Source organism: Phyllobates terribilis, unplaced genomic scaffold (assembly GCF_046119375.1).
Source record: "Phyllobates terribilis strain yellow unplaced genomic scaffold, ASM4611937v1 Scaffold_39__1_contigs__length_11870865, whole genome shotgun sequence".
Taxonomy (NCBI): Eukaryota; Metazoa; Chordata; class Amphibia; order Anura; family Dendrobatidae; genus Phyllobates; species Phyllobates terribilis.
Genome location: NW_027362799.1, coordinates 2840985 through 2849580, shown reverse-complemented (window position 1 = coordinate 2849580; position 8596 = coordinate 2840985).

Genomic DNA, 8596 nt, shown 5'->3' with positions numbered 1-8596 from the left:
CTTCCAAGGGGCATTAAGACCTTCTTGATAAGCTACAGAGACCTCCACAACTCTTCCATGGGCCATTGATATTGTCTTTTTACTCCACTGTAACCTCCACCACTCTTCCAAGGGGCATTGATTTTGTCTTTTTATTCCACTGCGACCTCTACCACTCTTCCAATGGGCATTGATATTGTCTTTTTAATCCACTGCAACCTCCACCACTCTTCCAAGGGGCATTAAAGCCGTCTTGTTAAGCTACTGTCACCTCCACGTCCCTTCCAAGTAGCATTAAAATCGTCAATTTAGACCACTCTGAACTCCACAGCTCTTGTAATGGGCATTCATATTGTCATTTTTTTCCAATGTAACTTCCAGCACTCTTCCAAGGGGAATTAAAACCGTCTTGTTAAGCTACTGTGACCTCCAAGTCTCTTTCACGGGGCATTGATATTGTCTTTTTATTCCACTGTATCGTCCACCACTCTTCCAAGGGGCATTGATATTGTCTTTTTATTCCACTGGGACCTTCACCACTCTTCCAAGTGGCATTGATATTGTCTTTTTAATCCACTGCGACCTCCACCTCTCTTCCAAGGGGCATTAAAACCGTATTGTTAAGCTACTGTGACCTCCACATCTCTTCCAAGGTACATTAAAACCGTCAATTTAAACCACTCTGAACTCCACAGCTCTTGCAAGACGCATTGATATTGTCTTTTTACTCCACTATAACCTACAGCACTCTTTCAAGGGGCATTGATATTGTATTTTTATTCCACTGAGACCTTCACCACTCTACCAAGTGGTATTGATATTGTCTTTTTAATCCACTGCGACCTCCACCACTTTTCCAAGGGGCATTAAAACCGTCTCGTTAATATACTGTGACCTCCACGTCTCTTCCAAGGGGCAATAAAACCATCTGGTTAAACCACTCTGAACTCCACAGCTCTTCCAAGGGGCATTGGTGTTGTCTTTTTATTCCACTCTAACCTCCACCACTCTTCAAAGGGGCATTGACATTGTCTTTTTATTCCACTGCATCCTCCATCATTCTTCCAAAGGGCATTGATATTGTCTTTTTATTCCACTGCGACCTCCACCACTCTTCCAAGGGGCATTGATATTGTCTTTTTCATCCACTGTGACCTCCACGTCTCTTCCAAGGGGCATTAAAACCGTCAATTTAAACCACTCTGAACTACACAGCTCTTCCAAGGAGCACTGGTATTGTCTTTTTATTCCACTCTAACCTCTACCACTATTCCAAGAGGCATTGACATTGTCTATTTATTCCACTGCGACCTCCACCACTCTTCCAAGGGGCATTAAGACCTTTTTGATAAGCTACAGAGACCTCCACAACTCTTCCATGGGCCATTGATATTGTCTTTTTACTCCACTGTAACCTCCACCACTCTTCCAAGGGGCATTGATTTTGTCTTTTTATTCCACTGCGACCTCTACAACTCTTCCAATGGTCATTGATATTGTCTTTTCAATCCTCTGCAACCTCCACCTCTCTTCCAAGGGGCATTAAAACCGTCTTGTTAAGCTACTGTGACCTTCAAGTTTCTTACACAGGGCATTGATATTGTCTTTTTATTCCACTGTAACCTCCACCACTCTTCCAAGTGGCATTGACATTGTCTTTTTTTTCCACTGCGACTTCCACCTCTCTTCTAAGGGGCATTGATATTGTCTTTTTAATCCACTGCGACCTCCACCACTCTTCCAAGGGGCATTAAAACAGTCTTGTTAAGCTACTGTGACCTCCACGTCTCTTCCAATGGGCAATAAAACCGTCTGGTTAAACCACTGTGAACTCCACAGCTCTTCGAAGGGGCATTGAAATTGTCTTTTTATTCCATTGTAACCTCCACCACTATTCCAAGGGGCATTGATTTTGTCTTTTTATTCCACTGAGACCTCCACCACTCTTCCAATGGGCATTGTTATTGTCTTTTTAATCCACTGCGAACTCCACCACTCTTCCAAGGGGCATTAAAACCGTCTTGTTATGCTACTGTGACGCCGACTTCTCTTCCAAGGGGCATTAAAACCATCTTGTTAAACCACTCTGAACTCCACAGCTCTTCCAATGGGCATTTGTATTGTCTTTTTATTCCACCCTAACCTCCACCACTCTTCCAAGGGGCATTGACATTGTCTTTTTATTCCACTGCGACCTCCACCACTCATCCAAGGGGCATTAAAACCATATTGTAAAGCTACAGTGACCTCCTCATATCTTCCACGGGGCATTGATATTGTCTTTTTATTCCACTGTAACCTCCACCAATCTTCCAAGGGGCATTGATATTGCTTTTTTATTCCACTGCAACGTCCACCACTCTTCCAAGGGGCATTAAAACCGTGCTGTTAAGTTACTGTGACCTCCACGTCTCTTCCAAGGAGCGTTAAAACCATCTCGTTATACCCCTCTGAACTCCACAGCTCTTCCAAGGGGCATTATTATTGTCTTTTTATTTAACTGTAACCTCCACCACTGTTCCAAGTTGCATTGATAATGTCTTTTTATTCCACTGCGACCTCCACCACTCTTCCAAGGCACATTGATATTGTCTTTTTAATCCACTGCGACCACCACCACTGTTCCAAGGGGCATTAAAACCATCTTGTTAAGCTATTGGGACTTCCACATCTCTTCCACGGGGCATTGATATTGTCTTTTTATTTAACTGTAACCTCCACGACTGTTCAAAGGGGCATTGATATTGTCTTTTTATTCCACTGTAACCTCCATCACTCTTCCAAGGGGCAATGATATTGTCTTTTTATTCCACTGTATCGTTCACCACTCTTCCAAGGGGCATTGATACTGTCTTTTTATTCCACTGGGACCTTCACCACTCTTCCAAGTGGCATTGATATTGTCTTTTTAATCCACTGCGACCTCCACCTCTCTTCCAAGGGGCATTAAAACCGTATTGTTAAGCTACTGTGACCTCCACATCTCTTCCAAGGTACATTAAAACCGTCAATTTAAACCACTCTGAACTCCACAGCTCTTGCAAGACGCATTGATATTGTCTTTTTACTCCACTATAACCTACAGCACTCTTTCAAGGGGCATTGATATTGTATTTTTATTCCACTACGACTTCCACCTCTCTTCCAAGGGGCATTAAAACCGTCTTTGTTAAGCTACTGTGACCTCCACGTCTCTTTCACGGGGCATTGATATTGTCTTTTTATTCCACTGCGACTTCCACCTCTCTTCTAAGGGGCATTGATATTGTCTTTTTAATCCACTGCGACCTCCACCACTCTTCCAAGAGTCATTAAAACAGTCTTGTTAAGCTACTGTGATCTCCATATCTCTTCCAAGGGCATTGGTATTGTCTTTTTATTCCACTCTAACCTCCACCACTCTTCCAAGGGGCATTGACATTGTCTTTTTATTCCAGTGCAACCTCCACCAATATTCCAAGGGGCACTGATATAGTCTTTTTAATCCACTGCGACCTCCACCACTTTTCCAAGGGGCATTAAAAAACTCTTTTTAAGCGACTGTCACCTCCACGTCACTTCCAATGGGCATTAAAACTGTCTGGTTAAACCACTGTGAACTCCACAGCTCGTCCAAGGGGCATTGGTATTTTCTTTTTATTCCACTCTTGCAAGAGGCATTGATATTGTCTTTTGATTCCACTGTATCCTCAACCACTCTTCCAAGGGGAATTGATATTGTCTTTTTATTCCACTGCGACTTCCACCTCTCTTCTATCGGGCATTGATATTGTCTTTTTAATCCACTGCGTCCTCCACCACTCTTCCAAGATGCATTAAAACAGTCTTGTTAAGCTACTGTGACCTCCACATCTCTTCCAAGGGGCATTAAAACCGTCTGGTTAAACCACTCTGAACTCCACAGCTCTTCCAAGGGGCAGTGATATTGTCTTTTTATTCCACTGTAACCTCCACCATTCTTCCAAGGGGTATTGATATTGTCTTTTTAATGCACTGCGACCTCCACCACTCTTCCAAGGGGCATTAAAACCATTTGGTTAAACCACTCTGAACTCCATAGCTCTTTCAAGAAAAATTGATATTGTCTTTTTATTTCACTGTAACCTCCACCACTCTTTCAAGGGGCATTGATATTGTCTTTATAATCCACTGCGACCTCCACCACTCTTCCAGGGGGCTTTAAAACTGTCTTGTTAACCTACTGTGACCTCCACGTGTCTTCCACGGGGCATTGATATTGTCTTTTTAATCCACTGTGACCTTCACCACTTTTCCAAGGGGCATTAAAACCGTCTTGTTAATCTACTGTGACTTCCACGTCTCTTCCAAGGGACAATAAAACCATCAGGTTAAACCACTCTGAACACCACAGCTCTTCCAATGGGCATTGGTATTGTTTTTTTATTCCACTCTAACCTCCACCACTCTTCCAAGGGGCATTGACATTGTCTTTTTATTCCACTGCGACCTCCATCATTCTTCCAAAGGATATTGATATTGTCTTTTTATTCTACTGCCACCTCCACCACTCTTCCAAGGGGCATTGATATTGTCTTTTTAATCCACTGCGACCTTCACCAGTTTTCCAAGGGGCATTAAAAACGTCTTTTTAAGCTACTGTGACGTCCACGTCACTTCCATTGGGCATTAAAACTGTCTGGTTAAACCACTCTGAACTCCATAGCTCTTCCATGGGGCATTGGTATTGACTTTTTATTACCCTCTAACCTCCACCACTCTTCCAAGGGGCATTGTCATGGTCTTTTTATTCCACTGCGACCTCCACCATTCTTCCAAGGGACATTAAAACTGTCTTGTTAAGCTACAGTGACCTCCACATCTCTTCCACGGGGCATTGATATTGTCTTTAAATTCCAATGTAACCTCCACCACTCTACCAAGGGGCATTGATTTTGTGTTTTTATTCCACTGCGACCTCCACCACTCTTCCAAAGGGCATTGATATTGTCTTTTTAATCCAGTGCGACTTCCACCACTCTTCCAAAGGGCATTAAACCCATCTTGTTAAGCTACAGTGACCACCACGTCTCTTCCACGGGGCATTGACATTGTCTTTTTATTCCACTGCAGCCTCCACAACTCTTCCATGTGGCATTAAAACCGTCTTGTTAAGCTACTGTGACCTCCATTTCTCTTCCAAGAGGCATTAAAACCGTAGGGTTAATCCTATCTGAACTCCACAGATCTTCCAAGGGGCATTGATATTGTCTTTTTATTCCACTGTATCCTCCACCACTCTTTCAAGGGGCATTGATATTGTCTTTTTATTCCACTGCGACCTCCACCACTCTTCCAAGATGCATTAAAACAGTCTTGTTAAGCTACTGTGACCTCCACATCTCTTCCAAGGTGCATTAAAACCGTCTGGTTAAACCACTCTGAACTCCACAGCTCTTCCAAGGGGCATTGATATTGTCTTTTTATTCCACTGTAACCTCCACCATTCTTCCAAGGGATATTGATATTGTCTTTTTAATGCACTGCGACCTCCACCACTCTTCCAAGGGGCATTAAAACCATTTGGTTAAACCACTCTGAACTCCATAGCTCTTTCAAGAGGCATTGATATTGTATTTTTATTTCACTGTAACCTCCACCACTCTTTCAAGGGGCATTGATATTGTCTTTATAATCCACTGTGACCTCCACCACTCTTCCAGGGGGCTTTAAAACTGTCTTGTTAACCTACTGTGACCTCCACGTGTCTTCCACGGGGCACTGATATTGTCTTTTTAATCCACTGTGACCTTCACCACTTTTCCAAGGGGCATTAAAACTGTCTTGTTAATCTACTGTGACCTCCACGTCTCTTCCAAGGGACAATAAAACCATCTGGTTAAACCACTCTGAACACCACAGCTCTTCCAATGGGCATTGGTATTGTTTTTTTATTCCACTCTAACCTCCACCACTCTTCCAAGGGGCATTAAAACCGTCTTGTTAAGCTACTGTGACCTCCATGTCTCTTCCAAGGGGCATTGATATTGTCTTTTTATTCCACTGAGACTTCAACCACTCCTTCAAGAAGCATTGACATTGTCTTTTTAATCCACTTCGACCTCCACCACTCTTCCAATGAGCATTAAAACAGTCTTGTTAATCTACTGTGACCTCCAAGTCTCTTCCAAGGGACATTAAAACCGTCTTGTTAAGCTACTGTGACATCCACGTCTCTTTCACGGGGCATTAATATTGTCTTTTTATTCCACTGTAAACTCCACCACTCTTCCAAGGGGCATTGATATTGTCTTTTTATTCCACTGCCACCTCCACCACTCTTCTAAGGTGTATTGATATTGTCTATTTAATCCACTGCGACCTCCACCACTTTTCCAAGGGGCATTAAAAACGTCTTTTTAAGCTACTGTGACCTCCAAGTCACTTCCAATGGGCAATAAAACCGTCTGGTTTAACTACTCTAAACTCCACTGCTCTTCCAAGTGGCATTGATATTGTCTTTTTAGTCCACTATTACCTCCACCACTCTTCCAAAGGGCATTGATGTTGTTTTTTTATTCCATTGCGACCTCCGCTACTCTTCCAAGGGGCATTGATATTGTCTTTTTATTCCATTGCGACCTCCACCACTCTTCCAAGGGGCATTAAAACCGTCTGGTTAAACCGCTCTGAGCTCCACAGCTCTTCCAAGGGGCATTGACAATGTCTTTTTATTCCATTGTAACCTTCTGCACTCTTCCAAGTGCATTGATATTGTCTTTTTATTCCTCTGCGACGTCCACGACTCTTCCAAGGGGCTTTAAAACCGTCTTGTTAAGCTACTGTGACATCCAAGTTTCTTACACTGGGCATTGATATTGTCTTTTTATTCCACTGTAACCTCCACCACTCTTCCAAGGGGCATTGATTTTGTCTTCTTATTCCACTGTAACCTCCACCAATCTTCCAAGGGGCATTGATATTGTCTTTTTATTCCACTGCGACCTCCACCACTCTTCCAAGGGGCATTAAAACCGTCTTGTTAAGCTACTGTGACCTCCATGTCTCTTCCACAGGGCATTGATATTGTCTTTTTATTCCACTGGAACCTCCAATACTCTTCCAAGGGGCATTGATATTGTCTTTTTATTCCACTGAGACTTCCACCACTCCTTCAAGGAGCATTGACATTGTCTTTTCAATCCACTTTGACCTACACCACTCTTCCAATGGGCATTAAAACAGTCTTGTTAATCCACTGTAACCTCCAGCACTCTTCCAAGGGGCATTGATATTGTCTTTTTATTCCACTGCTACTTTCACCTCTGTTCCAAGGGACATTAAAAACGTCTTGTTAAGCTACTGTGACCTCCTCGTCTGTTCCAAGGGGCATTAAAACCTTCTGGTTAAACACTCTGAACTCCACAGCTCTTACAGGAGGCATTGATATTGTCTTTTATTTCGACTGTAACATCCACCACTCTTCCAAGCGGCATTGATATTGTCTTTTTTTTCCACTGCGACCTCCACCACTCTTCCAAGGGGCACTGATATTGTCTTTTTAATCAACTGCGACCTCCACCTCTCTTCCAAGGGGCATTAAAACCGTCTTGTGAAGCTACTGTGACCTCCACGTCCCTTCCACGGGGCATTGATATTGTCTTTTTATTCCACTGCGACCTCCACCACTCTTCCAAGGGGCATTGATATTGTATTTTTAATCCACTGCGACCTCCACCACTCTTCCAAGGGGCATTGATATTGACTTTTTAATCCACTGTGACCTCCACGTCTCTTCCAAGGGGCATTGACAATGTCTTTTTATTCCATTGTAACCTTCTGCACTCTTCCAAGTGCATTGATATTGTCTTTTTATTCCTCTGCGACGTCCACGACTCTTCCAAGGGGAATTAAAACCGTCTTGTTAAGCTACTGTGACCTCCAAGTTTCTTACACAGGGCATTGATATTGTCTTTTTATTCCACTGTAACCTCCACCACTCTTCCAAGGGCATTGATATTGTCTTTTTATTCCACTGTAACCTCCACCAATCTTCCAAGGGGCATTGATATTGTCTTTTTATTCCACTGCGACCTCCACCACTCTTCCAAGGGGCATTAAAACCATCTTGTTAAGCTACTGTGACCTCCATGTCTCTTCCACAGGGCATTGATATTGTCTTTTTATTCCACTGGAACCTCCAATACTCTTCCAAGGGGCATTGATATTGTCTTTTTATTCCACTAAGACTTCAACCACTCCCTCAAGTAGCATTGACATTGTCTTTTTAATCCACTTCAATCTCCACCACTCTTCCAATGGGCATTAAAACAGTCTTGTTAATCTACTGTGACCTCCACGTCTCTTCCAAGGGGCATTACAACCGTCAATTTAAACCACTCTCAACTCCACAGCTCTTGCAAGGGGCTTTGACATTGTTTTTTTTTCCACTGTAACCTCCAGCACTCTTCCAAGGGGCATTGATATTGTCTTTTTATTCCACTGCTACTTTCACCTCTGTTCCAAGGGACATTAAAAACGTCTTGTTAAGCTACTGTGACCTCCACGTCTCTTTCACAGGGCATTAATATTGTCTTTTTATTCCACTGTAAACTCCACCACTCTTCCAAGGGGCATTGATATTGTCTTTTTATTCCAC